The sequence below is a fragment of the Cryptomeria japonica genome, chromosome 1 (genome assembly GCF_030272615.1).
Source record: "Cryptomeria japonica chromosome 1, Sugi_1.0, whole genome shotgun sequence".
Classification (NCBI taxonomy): Eukaryota; Viridiplantae; Streptophyta; class Pinopsida; order Cupressales; family Cupressaceae; genus Cryptomeria; species Cryptomeria japonica.
Genome location: NC_081405.1, coordinates 239230186 through 239249320, shown reverse-complemented (window position 1 = coordinate 239249320; position 19135 = coordinate 239230186). Strand labels below are relative to the sequence as shown.

The following is a 19135-nucleotide window of genomic DNA, read 5'->3' as shown; positions in this document are numbered from 1 at the left end:
TCCCATGGATCTGACATTGTTTGCATGTTCTAGCTATCTGAAAAGAATCTCGTTCCATATTCGGCCAATAATAGCCCAAGCATATGAGTTTTTTTGAAAGGGTAAGACCACTTGAATGAGTGCCACAAATGTCGTTATGTACTTCATGTAAGGCCTTCTCAGATTCTTCTTGTTCGAGACATCTTAAAAGAATAGCGTCTAGACCTCGTTTAAACAGGGTATCCGCGACGAGAGTAAAATGGAAGGATTGGCGAATAAAGTTCCTCTTTTGGTTCTTTGATAAATCGGGAGGTAAAGTGTTATCTTTCAGGTATGTGTAAGTTTGGCCATAGTGGGAGGAATCTTGCCCAACAAGGTGACAAATAGTTGGGAATCTGGACAATTACGAGTAGGGTAACAACTCTTCCACCATGAATTCATAACACTGTTGATTTTCTTGTGTTTGAAGGAGAGAAGCAAGTGTAGCCATGGCATCTATTGCTTTGTTGTCATTTCTTGGAATCTACTGAAAAGTTATTTCTACAAAGTACTTCTTGATATCATCAACCATATTTTTACAAGGCATTAACTTTTCATCCTTTGTTTGATAATCATCATTAATTTGATTGATGATGAGCTGAGAGTCTCCAAAGATTTGAAGTTGTGTAATGTTCCGTTCTATAGCCATTTTGATACCTCTTACCAAATCTTCATATTTTGTTGTATTGTTGGTGCATGGAAAGCTTAATTTGTATGCTTTTTGGATTGTATGACCTTGTGGTGTGATGAATAGAATACCTGCTCCTGATCTGTGCTATGTATATGAACCAACAAAGTATAATTGCCATGTTTTTGTGGTGACTGTTAGGATATCAGCATCGGGAAACTCAATCAATAAAGGATGATCATCTTGAAGTGGTGTCTCTGCTAGTTGGTTTGCAATGACTTGTCCTTTGATAGCTTTTTTGTCAGCATACTCAATATCAAACTCGCTTAGAATCATGATCCATTTTGCTAGTCGTCCTGTCAATGTGGCCTTGCTGAGCAAATACTTTAGAGGATCGATTTTAGCTATTAACTTCATGGAGTGAGATAGTAGATAGTGTCGTAATTTTTGAGAAGCAAAAACTACTGCCAAGCATGCTTTTTCTGTTGGTGAATAGTTGATCTTGTATCCCATTAGTGTTCTACTGATGTAGTAGATGGCTCGTTCTTTTCCTTCATTGTCCTGTTGTGCGAGCAAAACTCCTAATGATGTTTCAATAGTTGATACATAGAGTAATAATGGTTTTCCTGGAATTGGTGACATTAGGATGGGTGGTTGCATGAGATATGCCTTGATCTTGTTGAATGCGTCTTCACATTGATGGTCCTATTTGAAATGAACATGTTTGTGCAATATATGTGTAAATGGTTGACATTTATCTGCTAGTTGAGCCACAAATCTTTTGATTGACTGGAGTCTTCCTTGGAGTGATTTGAGTTGACTGAAATTCTTGGGAGATGCTATTTCCATGATTGCTTTAACCTTAACTGGATCTACTTCAATACATCTAGCTGAAACAATGTATCCCAATAGCTTTCCTGAAGTTACACCAAAGGCACATTTCTTAGGGTTTATCCGTAGCTTCTACTATTCTAACCGATCAAAGATTTTTTCCAGTATCTCTATATGTTCTTCTTTGTTGTATGATTTGGCCAAGATGTCATCCACATATTCTTCCATGAATGTATGCATCATGTCATGAAATATAGTTGTCATAGCTCTTTGATATGTAGCACTGACATTCTTTAGTCCAAAAGGCATGACGTTCCAGCAGAAAGTACCCCATGGACATGTGAAAGCTATCTTTTCTTGATCTTCGGGTGCTATTTTGATCTGAATGTATTCAAAGAAATCATCCATTAGAGAAAACATGGAGTGTCCAGCAGTTAAATCTACAACGATGTCGATGTTAGGCAAAGGAAAGTCATCCTTTAGACATGCGTTATTAAGATCTCTGAAGTCTATGCATATTTTGATGCTTTTATCTGGTTTTGAAACAGGAATGATGTTGGATACCCATTGAGGATAAGCTACTGGTCTGATGAATCCGACATCCAATAATTTCTTTAGTTCTATCTTGACTAGAAAATAAATAAGAGGATGCATCTTCCGTAATTTATGTTTAACTAGTTTGGCTCCTAGATTAACATTTAAGTGTTGCATAATAAGCTCTGGATCTAACCTTGGCATGTCTGCATATGACGAGGCAAAATTTATTTGTCGTCGTTTGAAGAATTCCACATATTGTTGCATTTCTTGCTCAGACAAAGGAAGTTGTTGGATGAAGAATCTTTGGTTGCTTTGTTGTCCCAATGTTAACTGCCTCTATTGGTTTGATCAAAATTGATGACCTTTCTTGATAGTGCTCAAGTAAAGTGTCAAATCTCCCATCTTCCGGCGCCTCCAAGAGGTTTTCACCATTAGATGTGTCCTTTGTTTTTACTTTTTCTCGATCTAATGTTGCCAAGAAATGGTTTTCAACATTAGACCTGATATTGTTTTCTTTATTTTAACTTTTGCGACTAGGAGATTTGGCACCCACTTGACTGGAAGATGCATTGCTGAAATTCTTGGTGAAAGTTGTTATGGGTTCGATTGTGTTAAGATATACAGATATGGCATGGTCATTTGGAAAGGTATCAATGGCAATATGTCCTTCATTTTCCCAATCAATAAGCTCAGGGTAGAGTAGAGGTAAGAGATCTTTAGGTTGGGATGTTTCAAGGATATCAAGGGTCATGATAGATGTATCAAAGTTTTCAATATGTATGTCGATGTCTAGGACTGTACTCTCATCAGAATGACCTCGTATAAGAAACTCTTGATCATCCTCGGTTAAGTCCAAGTTAGCCGAATGTGATTCTAATTTAAGTGAACTAGTTCCTGACGTTTGTCTTGCATACGTGTGAACTACATCGACTCCTACATCTTCTTGAAATAAATTTTCTTCAACTGATTCTTCAGAGTGATATGAATCCCATTCCCATTCATTAGAATTTGTATCACTTGCAGCTTGGAATCTACGGATTTGGTCATATAGCATTTCTTCTGCTTTTCTAGTTATATTTTTCCTTCTTTCATATTCAACTTCTTCTAGACTGAGATTGAGTTTTGTCAATATTGTTATGAGCTCTCCTGGATTAGTATTAAGTTCATGTTTGTTTTGATTGAGAGTTAATGCTGCTTGAGAGATATCATTGGTTTGTTTCTCTTGTTGATTTGAGGATTGCTTCTTTTGCCATTTCATGTTTGCTTGTGCTTGTTGCTTAGCAGATGCTTCTTCCCTTTCAATTGCAAGTTGTTCTTGTTTTTTTTCATATTCCTCTTGTTGTTGGTTAAAAGATGTGTTTTCTGGTAAAGTGACTTGTCCATACCCTAAGCCTGTTTTGTTAGTAGTCTGTTGAGTATGAGGCTGAATAGTAACTAAGATACCTTCTTTTCTTTTTCCTATAGGACTTGTTCCGGTGTATCCCTTCCTTTGAAGAATGTTAAATCCTTTTCCATATTTTTTGTAGGTATTCTGACATTGTTGACCTTTTGTTGAATTCTTCATCTTTGTATAGCCACTATAGCACATCTTTGTCTTTTGTCTCCTCTGATAAGGTTCCATCACTAATGAATGCTCCATCAAATATCGGAAGTTGTTTCACAATTGGTTGTTGTTTAGAGTTTGATGGTTTTCCCAAGGATTTAGTAGAAAGTGGTAATTGTGATATCGAATGTTCTCCATTCCCTCGATCTCTTAGCTGCATTTGTTTTTCCATACTTGATAAAATAGAGGCAAATGATTGTTCCTTGGATTGTGTGTTCGAAGATGTTGCCTCCCTATTACGAGGAACAATGACTTCTTGAGCCATTTTTAGATTGCTGCAGTATTGAAATGGATTGGAATTTGTAGAGATTGTGATTTCTTGTCCATTGTAGGGAAATTTGACACACTGATGATATGTTGATGGGACATCTTGCAAGTCATGTATCCATGGTCTCCCCAAGAGTACATTATATGATAAGTCCAAGTCTAGAACTTGGCATGTTATGTTTTTCTGCAAAGGTCCCACTCTGATGGGTAGTATCACAATTCCCTTGGAGGAACATTCTTCTTCATCATAGGCTTTTATGGTGATCCTTTTTCCGTACATCAATTGCATCTTCTAAATATCCTAAAGCATGAACAAGACTCAATGAACAAATATTTAGGCCAACTCCACCGTCTATTAGAACATGTTTAACGCACGTTTTGTGAATGAGGACTTCAATATGCAAAGGAGCGTTGTGGGGATGTTGCAAGGACATGTCATCTTCTTTAGTGAATGATAAGCAATGAGGGGTTGTGAGGTGTCCCACCATGGTTTGGAATTGATCGATATCAAGATCTTTGGATACTGTTGTATTGATTAATGCTCTTTCTAGAATTTCTTTGTGTGCAGGTGAAAGCTTTAAAAGTTCTAAGATGGATATTTGTGTGGGTGTTTTCTGAAATTGTTCCACTAGATTGTATTGTTTTGTAGTGGATGATGTGTTTGTTGTAGGACCCAGCAAAACAACTTTAGCTTTGCTTCTTGTGATAGCATGAGCAAGTTCTTGATTTTGTTTTTCTTTAACTACAATCACATTCACCACATTGTCATATGTATGAGTGTATTTTACCTTCGATTTACCCTTACCATTATTCATTGTTGATGATTCACCTTTCTCATAGTTTGGAAGCGGAGTCTTAAAAGTTTTATGAGATTCATTTGTTGTATGTCCATCCATAGTTATTACTCAATTATCAATCAAATCTTGTATGACATGTTTCAACTTCTGTCAATTATCTGTGTGATGTCCTTTGTTTCGATGGAAATCACAATAATGGTTATCATTCCACCAAGGTGGTTTTATTTGAGGTTCGTAGTTCCTTTCTTCTGGTAAAGTGATCAATTTGTTTGTGAGAAGTGTCTTTAATATTGACCCCAGGGGCTCACCAATGTTTGTAAATTGTCTTCGAAAGAAAGTTTTGATAGTTGCTCTTTGGTGATTGTTGTTTTGTTGAGCTGCTACTGAGTGAGTATATAAATTAAAAACTGGTTGCTTTGGTTTCACATTGTTGTTGTCAACTATTCCATTGTTGACGACATTTCAATTTCTATTCCAAAACTTTGGCTTATCATTGTGATTGTTGTTATCGTTGTTGTTAGGAGGATGGACTCCTTTGTATATTTTCAATTCACCTTTCTTTATCATGGCTTCCTCCATTCTGATTCCATTATCAATCATTTTTCCGAAACTTTGATTTCCTTGCATTTTTAAGTAATAACTCATTTGATTATTTAAGTTGTCGATGAACATGTCCATTTTTCATACTTTGGAACTGTACGAGGATACCATGAAGCTAACCGTCTCCATCATTATAAAAATGTCATGAAAGGTTCTTCACTCTTTTGTTTGGAATTGCATAGGTCTAGCATTGTTATTTCATGTTGTATGTTGTAAGAGTATTGTGAAACAAACTTATCTACCAACTCTGAGAATGATTTGATTCCAGCTGGAAGTTTGGAGAACCATTCCATAGCTAGTCCAGTTAAGCTTTTTGGAAATAATCTCATCAAGTAGGTATCCTCATGTTCAAACTCCATACACATTGTGCAAAATTCTCGTATATGATCTTGAGGGTCAGTGCTTCCATCATATTTTTCTTTTATCTAGGAGTTTCAAAACCTATAGGAAATGGTATCATGTTTAGATTTATGTCAAATGGATAAGGACAAATTTCTTGAAGTGAGTACCTTCTAACATTTCCTCTTTGCATATCTTGAATTTGTGTTTACAGTGTTTGTAGTTGTTGTGTGAGAGTTGTGATAGGATTATCAGCATGATTTGTTCTTGCATAACCATGATTTTGTATTCTAGGAGGATCTGGATCTCTTCTTGTTTCATCACTAGTCCTTCTTGTATCCTCATTGGCTTGAATGTTATTCAAAATTTCTACTTCATCTCTTTTGGGAATGTAAGTTTCTTCATTGGTTCTGGTGTTACTAGGAATTGACATGTCATTCATTTTGAGACCAAAGATATCCTCATATTGTTCATTATTAGGAGGAGGATCACTTTTCTTTTGTGTTAATTTGTTTACATCAAAATCTTGGGGGAGTGTAGCATCAGATTTGGCTAACATTAGGAAATATTTTTCTTTTTCTTCCTCCAACAATTTCTGCATAAATTTATCGAATTGAGGATCTTTTTTGATGTCTCTAATATTTTGTTCTGTTATTTCTTCTTCAACTTGTATTTCATCTTTATGTTCCATGATTATAGTTGTTTCCAATGTTTCGATTTCAGTCTCTGCGATTCTTTGTCTCTGAGCTCTAGTTAGAACGGGCATACACGTGTGTTAGATATTGTGCTAGAATTTGATTGTCCAAAAGTTGTTTTGATAAGTGATCAATTGTCAATGTAAGTGTGATAGCGCGATATGACACGAAAAGAGGACGCAAGTGTTTAAAAGTTTGCAAGTTTTTTGATCTTCGGTTTAGGAGTGCAATGATGATGATTTGATAAAAATCAAGTCCAGTAGGAACGATATATCCTACGATGTGGGACAAGATTATCCTAACCAAATGTTTCAGTTTCGTGATAAAGGATGATAGATCCTGATGAGAAACTATGTTCAAGTGATTAGTTTACCAAAAAGGGTGATAATGCACTTTTGAGATGTTTAGATCTTGAACTTGTTGAGGGTGAGCACTTGAAAATCTTGAGGTGTTTATGTTTTAAATTCTGATTTGATGGATGATAACTTGACCAAGCAAACCAAGAAGACACTCCAAGCACATAATGCCAGATAACAGATGTTTAAGATTACTGCAAACTGATCAAGCAAAATGACAGACCTGAAAAAGTCATGCAAAGTGGCAGCTATGCATTGATAAAAACAAAGACTCGTACGACAGATTATAGCCCCAAACGACAAGAGATACAAGACCAAATGACAAATCAGAAATTTCATGTAAAAAGATCAATTTTGTATGACATTTCTTTCTGAACCATACGACAAAAGATTAACCTCATACAACAAATCACTAGACAGTATGACAGAGAACCTAACTCATACAACAGATAATAGAGCAGAGATAAAATAATGTTTGTTCTGCCAAATTTTGATTAGTGAACTTTGATGTTTTGCTTATGTTTTCTAGTTTTGGATGTCTGATTTTTCCATTTAGGGATGAATACACAGCAAACACATGATGTGATAAGTGACTCCAAGCATGCTAAACCCTAAGGAAATTGGCTGAGGAGAGAAAACCTTTGCTTGCAAACTTAGGTACACACCTAATAGTTAATCAAAATATGGCCGATGAGTCTCACACAATGGATTCTCAACGTCGTATTATCCGACTCCAAACGCTAATGGGGGCATGATATGGCAAGTGCCTTGGGAGACTTACTATCTCTCTTGCACAAAGATTATCACCCTTTCGGAGTTGAATTGGGTAGCTTCTAATTTAATCGAAACTAGTAAGGGATCTGTTTAGCGCATCGGGGTATAATACTCAATTAAGAGGTCTCCTAGCCTTGAAAACCAAGGTTTGATATGCCCAAAGGTACGAAGGAGATCTATTCCCGAGCACTGCCGTTGACTTGATTTTCATCAAATCACATTTATTTTATAGTGGGTTGGATTACTTGGCATTAGTTGTTCCCACTTAGGTCATTCCCCTCTCACCAACCTTAATGGCTAAGAGTTATTAGCTCCTCAGGAGGGCAGGCCTGCTAAAGATATGCACTAATGAAAGCAAATGATGAGTCTAGCTTTCTAATCACCTAAGAAAGGTGAGAGCATACTCGCCTATCATCAAAAACACAAAATACATGATTGTTCATTTCCTGTGAAGTGTATACCTGTGATACCTGCAGCTGCAACACAAAACACTCAATAGATCATTACAAGCACGGTTAATGAATTTAAAGCAAAGAAAGATAAAACCATAGCTAAGCGATCTATCGCCTCCTAGCAAATGCGAGCATGAATTTTGCTCTCAGATCTAGTTAGGAAAATTCCAGTGACTTGACTACACCTAGATGGAGGATTTAAATGATAAATGATGCATTTATGCTAGCAATGATAACGATTAAGCTACATGATTTCATGATTATGCTAGAAAATATGCTAAAATGATGCAATTAAGCTATGATGACAATGCTCAAATGATAAAATAAGATTGCATATGCCTATAGTAACAATGCATGAGATGCAAATGAGATGGATGAATCGGGATCAATCAGGATCCTTTGTGCTCCAAAATGGGGTTTATTTATTAAATTTCCAAGGCTAGGGGTGAGGTGACAGGAATCAATGGTCAAGATTAAGTCTGAAGATATCAATGGTGAAATTGGAGGAGGTTGGCAAAGAGGTTGGATTAAAGGGAACATTTGTCATCTCTATGGTGACAAGTGTCAAGAGGCTTCTAGAAGAGGTTGGATGAAAGGGAACATTTGTCATCTCTATGATGACAAGTGTCAAGAGGATTCTAGAAGAGGTTGGATGAAAGGGAAAACTTAGTGACAAGTGTCACAAAGCTTTTCTCATGATAGGGTAAAGTGTTCAAGGAAAGGGTCATGTGGTTAGATGGAATGAGTTAGGTTTAGAAGGGTTAGGTTAGGTGGTTAAAAGTTAGGAGAATTGAATTTAAAAATTCAAATAATAGGAAAAGGCTAATTAATTTCAACAACTCATAATTGATTTGTTTTACTTAATTAGGAGATTAGAAGAAATGAATTTGATGGGGAAGAATTAATTAATTTGAATTAATTAATCAAAGGGGATTATTTAAATGAAACTATTAAATAAATCCTTAGATTTATTAATAAGCATATGAAAAGGGAGAATTTAATCAAATTGTTCATGAATTCAATTAAATTGGGGAGGGAGATTAATTAAATAATTACTTATTCAATTAATTATCTTCAGACCATTTTTAGGTGTATACACATAATATTCTTTCTTGTTTTGGGATGTAAGACGAGATATGAGCCCATTGATTTTGAAATATGTCTGCATTGTGTTGAGTTGAACCCTACCTTTGCATCGCATAAGAGGCTACACAAGATTGTGGAAAGTGCAAATGTGAAAGTTTATGAAGAATGGAATCAGAATGTAATGCCCCTCCCCCGGTCAAACTTTGTTTAACCTAGCTTTACTATGGTTGAATTATTTTGTGGTTTATATGAATGGATGATACTCTCTAATGTAATTATTTTTATCATGATTCGAGGATATGATGTTGGTTATGCATTTTATCTCTATGGATGTTTAAATGTTAGATAATATGATTGAGTACTAACCTTGGATAGACATATAGACTTTATGTATATATCTTGTGTTCATTTTCTTGTATGGGGTGCGAGGGATTGCCATCACCCACTTTGGAGGGACACGAAATGTCACGACTCTATTCCACCGATGTGCATGTATATGTTGGAGTAATGAATGTGTGCTTACTTGGTGATGCAACTATAGGTACCGAGCATCGACTCCACCTGAACCTTTAGGTTTGAGTGTTCTCTATAACCCAATGGTAAAGTGGAAATTGGATTTATCAATCAAACCCTTGTTGTACCATCATTCCTATGGGAACAAGACCCCTGTCAGGTATCCTTGTTCATTGTTGTCAGGCATGTTAGTGTTGGCCCTGTTGGTCTTTTGTGTTTGTTAGTCTTAGTTCCTTACCCTTGTGTTAGTGTAATGTTCTTAATATCTTAAAGGAAATTAAATATTAATGGTTAATTAATTAATATAATTGAAAAATTGCTCATCGTTGTATTTAGTGTATTGCATTAGTAAGTGATTTAATCTAATCTACTGTTTAGAAAATAATTTATTAAAAGGGAAACTAAATATTAATTATGGATTTTATGGTGTTAGTGGAAAGTTAATTTTAAAAGGGGTAATTACTAATTAATTGTTTTCAAATTTAAAACTTGCATGTGTGGGAGTTACAAGAAAATTAATTAATTAATTAATGATATTAATGTGCGGAATCTTGCATGCTTTTTGGGGGGTTATTTTGGGGAGAGAAAGCTTTGGCTTCCCGTGAAGATTTGTTGGGCATTCAATTTATGGATATGAGGTTTTTTTAGAGGAAATTGGGGAAATCAGGTTTTGAAAATGAATTTGGGAAAAATGATATTAGGAAACAAAAGGAAGGAAGATTAATTACTTGCTTAATATTTGTACTGCGAATAATTATTTTTGGCATTGTTAAATTTTAGTCTGTGCTTTGTTGGGGGTGTGGGCTTACCAACGATGGTGGGGAGTTTCTCCACCCACCGTGGGCATCCATGGTGGTGGGAAACCCCACCCATCGTGGGAACCCACGATAGTGGGTAAATCCCACCTACTGTGGGCTACCCATGGTGGTGGGATCTCCACCACCACCACAGTGGGTGTCCATGGTAGAAACACAGCCCTCTCGGTTCTTTTTACAGCCTACAAATAATTTATATTAAAGCAGAATGTTAACCTTTTAAAAAAATTTATAGTTTATATTATTTCATGTGGAATTCTATTATATATATATATTCAGATAAATTCATCATTATTTGAATGTCAATACATCTGTATATGTAAATTGATGTTGGACAAATAATTAGATAAATATTTATATATGTTCATAATTTGGAAAATGTAGTTTATTTCGTTAAGATAGCATAATGGAAAAATAGTTGTAGTTTGGGATTAATATAGCTAGGTTTTGATAAAGATAGTTATAGAGGATAAAATTTGGTATATATAGATTAGATTTGAGTATAGAGTTATGTTTTGCAAATAAATATTTAAATATTGTTGTAAAGTGGAAAATTGGATCCTAGTGACTCCCCACCTAAGAGAGAGAAAGGAAGTCACTAGGATGATTTTCACTTGGAGGAACTCTACATTAAAAAGAGGGGCTTGAATCCACTAGATCCAAATTTGAGGGAAACAAGGATGTGAATTCCAAGTGGATTGCAAGGGTTGAAGTGTGATTTACCCTCTTTTGTAAATGAGAAAGTTGACTTGTTGACTATGCAGAAAAGAGAGAGAAAACGAGTGAAATGAGGAGCTACTAGTTCGGGATCGCAATGTAACTTCGGATCTGAGCTAATTAGACTAATACGTATCTACCCTATAAATTTGGATAAAATTCATCAAGACCGTGGCGGGAATGTACATGGTCCTCCAAAAAATCTGCGAAACGAAAAGGGTTCTTTCGTCTCTGCAAATGAAGCCCAAACCTACAATTACAACTGCGCACTTGCAACCTACATAGAAAAGAGAGGGAGAATGGTTGTGGATAGGGGTTTGCCTCAGTCAAACCCCAGTTGAGGAATCAACCTTGAAAGAAAGTAATTGCAAATGCTTGAATGTAAACAATGGAAATGTATACCTTGTGGATGTGCAACTTGTTGATGATGATTGCTTTGCTTTTTTAATGTAACCACAAATGTTGTATGAAACGGCATGTAACATGACAAAACCCTAACACACACACATGCTTGCAAATGAATGTTGTAATGTTGCTCCAATGGATGAATGAAGAAGACTTGAATGCTTGAATGCTTGATGATGTATATCTTTGCCTATGCTTTCTTATCTCATCCCTGCCTATCTAATTCCCACTTCTGGAAATGAGAAAACCAACTCCCTTTTTATACATGCCTCAGAAGATTAATTCATCTCACCAAAGATTGACATCGCGGAGATTTGGGATCCCGAAGTCCAGATAGGGCCGAGGGAACCTATCTTGGGGCCACCCTAAGAGGGTGGGACAGGGGCACCACGCCCCTGTCCAAGGGGGATAGGGGTGCCATGCCTTTGTCATATCGCCCCTATCCTATTGTATCTTGGGGCCCAGACAAGGTCCTGATCCTATCTCAGGGCTCAAATAGGAAGGGGGCAAGGGGTGAAATGTAGAAAGAGGTCTTGGTTAGAAAGGAGGGTGTCGTCGCCAAGGTGAGGACTTCGAATGTGGTTAAAATTGCAGGAGGCACAATTTTATGACACTACATTTAGCCCCCACTTTAGCAGGAGTATGGCTTACGCCACTACTGCTAGTAAAGTAGAAGAAAAGGAAAGATGAAGATGAGGGACATGGAGAAAAACCACACGGAGTATAAGACATCACTAATATTGAGGAGCAAAAGCCCCCAATCTTAGGGTCTCAACTCACGCCAACATACGCAAGAGAACACAAAACAAAAAGGAACAAGACACACACAACAAAGACAAATCACAAAAGACACACGACAAGATCAAGACACAAAATGACAAACTGATAGGCGAAGAGACCTCGATACTCAGATGTCTCAACAACTAATCATGACACAAAGACCGATGTTGTCACATAAACATGAGTTATCACATAAAAGAGCAAAGCTGACATCATCCATGAACCATCAGTATTAAAACTTTGAGTTCATGAGAGGAAGAAGACATAGAACATGAATACACACTTTGGTGATCCATGAGAAGAAAGGCGATGAAGGAAGAAATCATGGATGTCTCGCCCCTAAAACTAGGTGATCCATGGAGAGAAGGACATGGAAAATCTCACCCCTAGAGCTTGTCTAGGTGATCCATGTAAAGGGAAAGAGTGAGAATACTGTTAGTTCCACCCAACCTCAAGCGTGTGTGTGAAAGTGAGGTTCAAAGCACCTCATAGGAGTCTATGCCTAAGTATGCTACAACCTGTATAGAATGTATAGTACGTGTCAAGAAAGGCATGATATCTCGCTCTAAGAGTATGTACTTTGGTTCCGAGAATAATCATCATGCATAAAAGAAAAGTGGTGTCATCTCGCTCTAAGAGTCTGTGCTCTGGTTCCAAGAATGACCCACTATACAAGAGAAAAGTGACAACATCTTTCTCTAAGAGGCCTCCCTCTAGTTCCAAGAATGTTCCACTATACAAGAAAAGTGATTACACCTTTCTCTAAGAGGCTTCCCTCTACTTCCAAGAATGTCCCATTGTACAAGAAAAGTGATGACACCTTGCTCTAAGAGGCTTCCCTCTGGTTCCAAGAATGTCCCACTGTACAATGCATGAGAGAAGTATAGTACAAAGGAGAAATGTGGGTGCCCCCCCCTTAAGATGTCAACATAGGTTTATGTTGATATCTTAAGGAAACTAGAACAAGGATACCTACCTTCATCACAAAGAAGATATCTGCTATGCAACAATGTCATAAATCCAAGCAAGAGAAGGAATACTCTTCAAGTAAGGGTAAGAGAGTTGAAAAGAGATATCTTGTTGTAAGTGCAAAGGTGATCCTTGGAGGAGAAGAGATATCTATTCAAAAGACATCTATCCCCAAGAGGAGTCGTCTTAGACAAATATAACATCTTCTAGAACAAGAAAAGGAAATAACAGGAATGCAATACTTCCTCCTATTTCTAGGTGAAAGGGATTCTTGATGAGGGATGACTCACGTTTAGCCCCCAGAGAGATGGTTGAGTTTATCGTAGATAAACATTACCAAGTGTAAAAGAGGTCATAGTCAAGGACTAACACTTCTTGTATAAGAGAGAATCCTTGAGCCAATAACCAACAATTGTGCACAAGGAATGACATCAAGTAATATAACTCACACCATCCACTTAATAGGGTAAAGTGGATCCCTAGAGAAAGAGAGAGAGAAGGATAATTGCCCCCCAAGCTAAGGGAAAATGAGAAGAGCTTACATAATCTACTAGAGAGAGATTAAACATAAGCAAATGTGCAATGAACTCACATGAACACATGCAAGAAAAGACATCAGTAAATGTAAAATACATGTCTCAAGAAGTGGTAACCTTTTAACGGAAGAAAGAAAAAACATCATATATTCCCCAAGGAGGATTAATCATAAAATCATATCATTGTAAGAAATGATAATCACATAGGAAAAATGCAGCCCCTAAAAGAAATAATGATAAATAAGAAAGAAAGAAAGGGAAAGGAGTGAAAATCCTTGTCCCCCAAGTGAGGAAAACAATGAGAAACATTACACATTTTCTGATGGTGATTAGTTTTAAGTGATATGTCGTCCTAGTGGAACAAATCCTTTCAAGGAAGGGATACATACTTCTCAAGGGATCATTCCCTGCTAAGGGGCATATCATACTTGCGAATAATCGAAACCATAGAAGAGGTAAGATTTCCAAAATAATGAAGGAAAGAGAAGAAGTGTAGTTCTCATTAGAGATTCCCTTCTTCGAGCAAAGAGAGAAACCAAAGAACAATTATATGCTCACATAAGAATAACCCTATGCAAGAAAAGAGATCTAATAATGAATCATGCACAAAGATAGAGATAAATGTATAGAAAGAAGAAGAAAAATAGAATTCATGTTGTTGCCCCAAAGTATGTTAAAGTGAAATAATACCACCACTAATGATAAAGAGCCCCTGTTAGATGGGCTAATTATGTCATAGGGTGAATATCGACATGAAGGGAAAAGAAGTGCTAAGGCACTATGTTTTTACTAAAAAATACAACTAGATCTTCTGTGAGACAAATGTGTGCAAGATCATATTGTAGTTGAACAAATTTCTTAAATGCATAACATTTTCCAAGAGAATGTGAATATGAATCATGAAAAATGCAATATTCAATACCTTTCACTTCCTTAAGATTTTTATTTTTTATTTTGAGGAGGAAAGGAAATGTTCTTGTCATATTTCAATCTCCAATAGATTCTTGTAGCTAATCTATCAGGATGATAAATATCGTCTTTCCATGAAGGAGAGGGTTTGTTAGGAGAAGAAGTTTCATTATCCACAATTCTAATTTTGCCACTATATATGCCATCTTGAATAGATTTTTGAAAATTGGGGCAATCATCAACATTATGGTCATGGGTTTGATGAAATGAACAAAAATGATGCTTTGAAGAAGAATCATTCTTGCCGGCTCTCTTGATTTGTTATTTTTGAAGGTAATCTTTAAAGTTTTGAAGCCAAAGGAATTTGTCCATAGAAAGAGAGGTACTACTTCCTAGGCCTCTTGTAGTAGTTTGTGTAGGAGGATTTATAGGTACACAAATTCCATGCTCAAATTTCCCAGTTCCTTGTCCTTTAAAACCATGTTGTGTAATTATATGAAAGCCACGACTATAAGAATGTTGCAATTGACTAGATGGAGTAACAAGATCATGAATTTCTTTGAAATCTGATGTGTAAGGAGGTAGAAAAGGATTTGTAGATGAAGGAGGAGTATCATGTGAAATGACAATCTCTTTTCCTTTATCAAGCTTATCCTTTTAGAAGATTGGGGAGGAACATCTTCATCATCTAAAAGCTCATTTTTAGTGATTTCTATGTGAGGGGAAAGGTCATGAATAAACCGCATGACATCATCCGCCCTACATAGACTTTGATGTTGAAGATAGGTCTTAAGAGAATAAGGAGGATCTAAAGATGTGAGAATGTTGATGTTTTTATTTTGCCCCTCTTTCTCAAGGATATGTGTATGAGAAGAAGATGGGTCCATATTAATTTCCAATGCTTACTCTCTTTTAGAAAGATCATTGGGTAAAGCATTAGATCTTATTTCATCCACACAAGATACCCTAGGAGAGGTACAAAGGTTAGGATTTCTAGGTTTAAGGTCCACAAAATCTTTAAGGTGATTAAAATAGGAAATGCATTTTGTTAATAAAATCACCATAATGCAACATGAAAGTTTTAAGATCTAATTGAAAAGAAAATAATTTGGAAATCCTAACAACACCATATGACCAAGTGCTATGAATAAAGAGAAGAAACCAGAAATGAAAGAAACTCTTATCCGACACATGATTGTAGTAAATATATGCAAAAAGCAATGTAATCACATGTGAAAGAGCAAGTAAATCCAATTTATTAATTGCCATTGAAAGTCCCTTAATTAAAATCTGAATTTGTCGGAAAAGCATATCTAAAATTGGGACCTTTCTATGAAAATTAATTTTAAGATTTGAATTTGTGTTTGACCTTAGAGAGTGTTAAAATTGATAAAGTACACTGATTTTATAGATTTGAGCAGAAAAATACAGCCAATTCTGTCTCCCAAAATTTTGGGAAAAAAGTCAAGGACCGTGGCGGGAGCGCACACAGTCCGACCAACTTTTTTTGAAAATTTCAGGGATGACAGAAATTATGATTTTAATGCGGAATTCAAAAAAATAGCCAATTTGGAGATGTCTAGATCGGTCAAACTTGTTGTCAAAGGTTGAAAATAGAAGAATCTTAAAATTAGGGTTTTATGATTTAACCACTAAATTTTTAGAATAAAGAGACATATTTGAATTGCAATTTTGAAATAAAAAAAAGATTTGAAACAAGCAATTAAAATTGTACACTTCACAAGCTTAATTTTCTCAAAATGAAAAATTAGGGTTTTTATGCAATTAACCTCTAAAATTTGCAAATAGATCAAACTTGAAAATGAAAATTTGAAATTCAAATTGCAATTAATCAGATCTAATAATGAGAAATCAGAATTAATGTGTAAGATGTCGGGTTCACCAAAATGTAAAGTGGAAAATTGGATCCTAGTGACTCTCCACCTAGGAGAGAGAAAGGAAGCCACTAGGATGATTTTCGGAAGCCACTAGGATGATTTTCACTTGGGAGATACTTTACATTCAAAAGAGGGGCTTGAATCCACTAGATCCAAATCTAAGGGAAAGAAGGATGTGAATTCCAAGTGGATTGCAAGGGTTGAAGTGTGATTTACCCTCTTTTGTAAATGAGAAAGTTGACTTGTTGACTATGTGAAAAAGAGAGAGGAAATGAGTGAAATGAGGAGCTACCAGTTCGAGATAGTGTTGTAACTTTGGATCTGAGCTAATTAGACTGATACGGATCTGCCCTACAAATTTGGAGAAAAGTCGTTAGGACCGTGGTGGGAATGTACATGGTCCTATATGTGCATGTTAGATTATTAATTTCTCTAAGGTATTTTGGCGAGCATTACATCTAGTATCAGAGCCCGTGTTGCGAACACTGGGATCTCTAGTTAAGGTTGTTGCTCTTAGTCTTGCGTGAAGTGCTACAATGTTATCTTTGACTTTTGTTGTTCTTTGAAATTTATGTTGAAAAAGACATTGGAATCTTGGCGATTTTAGATTTCTATGTTTCGTGTTCTCTCCCTAATCCTTTCTAGAAATCATATTGTGTGTAGTATGTTTATTCATTCCTTTTGCATGTCTTCTTTCATAAGGAATATTTTCCTAGACTTTTGTAAAAGATTGGATTACATTGAATTGATAAAATGAATATAGATATACAAATAAGCTTATGGTTTTAAATGTCTAGTGTGCACTCTCTAACACATTTGGGGGATTGTACCCTTAGATGTTGTGTAGCAGTTACTCCCTTTGGTGCGACTGATATTGGTCACCTTGTGATGTAGTTTTGGATAAGTTGGATATATTTCCTTGAGTTATTTGGTGATTTGTATGAAGTATTGTTGGAGTTAATATGATTTTGGATTTCTAAATTCTTTTTGTATCTATTTTGTTCATTTGGGTGGCACTTGTCACTCTTTATTTCTTGTTGATTTCACTATCAATTTTTCATGATTTAACAATTGAATTTGATGATCTTTTATTTTTGGACTTTCTCTTTTTGTTGTTGTCTATAGTGGTCATTCTAATCGCTGAAGTATTGTGGGCCCTCGACTGTGATATGTGTAGTCCCTATCATTTTCATTTTGAACCTCTAATAGTGTGTGTGAGGGAGGACACCGTAGAGAAGTGCACTAGACTTAGTGAACAATTAGATAATGTTGATATTAGTTGAGTAAATGAAATATGTTAATAGGATGAAATGTATTGGTAACTTTCTGGATTTTATGAAATGTTAGATAGAAGTACATTTGGATTTGAGAAGTTTATAATATCTGAAATAGTTAAATGTAAACGAACTATTGATTTCTTGTCTTCTATGATTGCTTATGTATATATCATGTATAATTAATGGGTAAGGGTTCCTTTGAATGATTTGATTAGATGACATATGCATTGAATCTTTGTATCAAGTAGTGATATGCATTCCTTCTTCTTAGTTGAGATGGTGTTGTGCTTCATGATTGGTGCTTTGATGTGGAGACTAAGATGTTGAATGTCGTAATCTTCTTTTCTCTTGAGTTTATGGGATATAGATTTCTGAAAATTTTGGGATATTTTGATTTTATTGGGTCTTGAAGGAAGCTTATTTTATTAAATTTTCACTCATATAGGTGTATGGCATGGCTTCTTCAATAATATAAGGATGTGCCTATATGTAAAATGTTGTGTAAAATATATATACATCTTCTTAATTGTGAGCAACTAAATGATAATGAGTGTTTTCATGCTTGAATGGTGTGAATTATTGTGATTTTTTCTTATACATGCTAACTCGGTGACAAGATTTATTGTTTTGTCTCGCAAAATGTTGCTAGATGATGATCTCTGGAATTATTTTAACAAATTAGAATGCTCATTGTAACTAGTAAGGGTGATGTGTCTTGTTCTACCTCTTGTGCAATGCATTAATTTGAATCTTTGAAGCATAGAAAGGGAACTTGTGCTGCTATTATTTTACCTCAAGATTAGGAAAATGCTTGAATTAAGATGTTTTAAGGATTGATGAATTCTTTAGTGAGAAGATTAGGTATATTGTTGTAATTGTTATTTAGGAAAGATATAATTTGGTTGTGTTCAAAGGAAGTTTTAGACTAATGTGTGTGTGTCTTCACCCTAACCTTTGCAACTTCCAAGAGTAAGTCGAGTTTTAGAGGGGGAGGATGTAGTGCCCCTCCTTGTTTCACCTTTTGTTTATGCATCAATAGACTTGCCTAGACTATTTGATGATGTTTTGATTTATATCTATGACTCTATCTATGTTTGGATGCTTATTGATGATACTAGATATTTCTATATTTACACTCGATACTTTCTAGATTATTCTGATGGATGGACTTACATTTGGTAACTTTCATGCACTCATTATATATTATTTATGAGGATATCTTGTTGATGCTAACCTCGCTTCATGATTATATGTGATGAGATGGTGTTATGATGTGTGTGATTATCTTATTATTGTATTTGTGATAGGGATGATGTCATACAACTCATTGCAA

The 19135-nt window shown here is 35.7% G+C and overlaps 1 protein-coding gene across 3 annotated transcripts in view; it reads left to right on the top strand.

Moving 5' to 3' along the window:
* The window catches only part of LOC131050856 (monooxygenase 1), a 48938-nt gene that overhangs the window by 28106 nt on the left and 1697 nt on the right, over positions 1 to 19135 (top strand). The window lies entirely within an intron of this gene.